Here is a 2,062-nt window from a genome sequence, read left to right as displayed (position 1 = left end):
AGCGCTCAGCTTTCTTTATAGTTCAACTCTCACATCCATACATGACTACTGGAAAAACCATAGCTTTGACTAGATGGACCTTTGTTGGCAAAGTAATGTCTGCTTTTTAATATGCTGTCTAGGATTGTCATAACTTTTCTTCCAAGGAGCAAGTGTCTTTTAATTTCATGGCTGCAGTCACCATCTGCAGTAATTTTGGAGACCCCAAAATAAAGTCTGTCACTGTTTCCACTATTTCCTCACCTATTTGCCATTAAGTAAGGGGAAGTTCTACCTCTTGGTTAGATGTGGAGACACCAGGAAAGGTAACACAAATACACATTTTAACAGAAAGCCATGCTTACATTGGATTATAAATCAGATTCCCCAGGCAATAGACTCTGCATTGGATATTTGCATGCAGGTGACTGGGGAGAGAGCTCTGGGGAACAATCCCTGTGAGGGTGTAAGGGAAGAAGGGTGGGGTGGAGGAGAAATTGCATTGTGAGTGGCCCTTCAGAGATATCCTGAATTGAGGCAAGGGAGTGGGGCCTTTGTAGCCCAATATTTATCAATTAGATGTGTGCTGCCCCAGGGAGTGGGTGTGTCTTTGAGCTATGCAACTCCCTTCAGCAACCCCTGCGGAGAAACCTACCTCTACCACTTAGCTCTCCCACTTTTGCCAGTGGGGGAGTGAGCGGCTCAGTCCTAAAGGTGAGAGGGCGAAGAGGGAGGGACATCTCCACAGAGAACCACGGTGTCTAATCTGTTGGAAGCACCACTGGGGGCATGAAAAGAAAGATGGTAGAATGTATGTTACTTAACATAAGATATTTTCTAAACATGATGCTTTGTTGACCATCTACTTTACCCTGGGCCACTATAGTAATCACACGCGGCCCCATTCAGACTAAAGGAGGAGCAATCTGAAAACATACATCCACTCATATCATACCTCTGCTTAATACCCTTCAATGATTTCCTATCTTACATGTAATAAAATCCCCCAGCTCTTTGACATGCCTTTGGGTAGGGTGACCATATAATTTATTGTGCAAACTGACATTTTCATGAGGGAAAGGAGGCCTTATAATAATACACAGAGGCAAAGGTCTAAACAAAGACTGTTCTTGGCAAACTGGGATGTACATTCATACCACCTGTAAGGCTCCTGTGAGTAACAGATACTGTGGCTGCCCCCTTCCCCTCTTGTTACCTTCTTCCCAAAGTTCACTCCCCTTTGTCCTCCATTAGGTTCTGAACCAAATGAAACTCTCACCCCATGTGAGAGCTGAACACCCTTGTGTTCAGCTTTTCTTCATGCACTTTTTAAGGCTACCCATTCCCCTTTAATTCTTTAAATCTCAACTTAAATTTTCCCTGTCCAGACCCCCTCCCATTTAACCTCCATCATAGTACCTTTAATCCACAATCCTAACTACAATACAAAATTATAATCACCAGATTTTAAGCTCCATAAGGACATGAATTTACATCATCTTGCATTCCAGTGTATCCCTGGTCATTAATTAGCCCAATGCTAGTCCATACATGTTTAGTGCTCAATAACCTCAGATATGCAGATGACACCACCCTTATGGCAGAAAGTGAAGAGGAACTAAAAAGCCTCTTGATGAAAGGGAAAGTGGAGAGTGAAAAAGTTGGCTTAAAGCTCAACATTCAGAAAATGAAGATCATGGTATCTGGTCCCATCACTTCTTGGGAAATAGATGGGGAAACAGTGGAAACAGTGTCAGACTTTATTTTTGGGGGCTCCAAAATCACTGCAGATGGTGATTGCAGCCATGAAATTAAAAGATGCTTGCTCCTGGAAAGAAAGTTATGACCAACCTAGATAGCATATTGAAAAGCAGAGACATTACTTTGCCAACAAAGGTCCATCTAGTCAAGGCTATGGTTTTTCCTGTGGTCATGTATGGATGTGAGAGTTGGACTGTGAAGAAAGCTGAGCACCAAAGAATTGATGCTTTTGAACTGTGGTGTTGGAGAAGACTCTTGAGAGTCCCTTGGACTGCAAGGAGATCCAACCAGTCCATTCTGAAGGAGATCAGCCCTGAGTGTT

Source organism: Bison bison, unplaced genomic scaffold, assembly GCF_000754665.1.
Source record: "Bison bison bison isolate TAMUID 2011002044 unplaced genomic scaffold, Bison_UMD1.0 scf7180017864471, whole genome shotgun sequence".
NCBI lineage: Eukaryota > Metazoa > Chordata > Mammalia > Artiodactyla > Bovidae > Bison > Bison bison.
Note: the sequence above shows the minus strand (reverse complement) of the source record.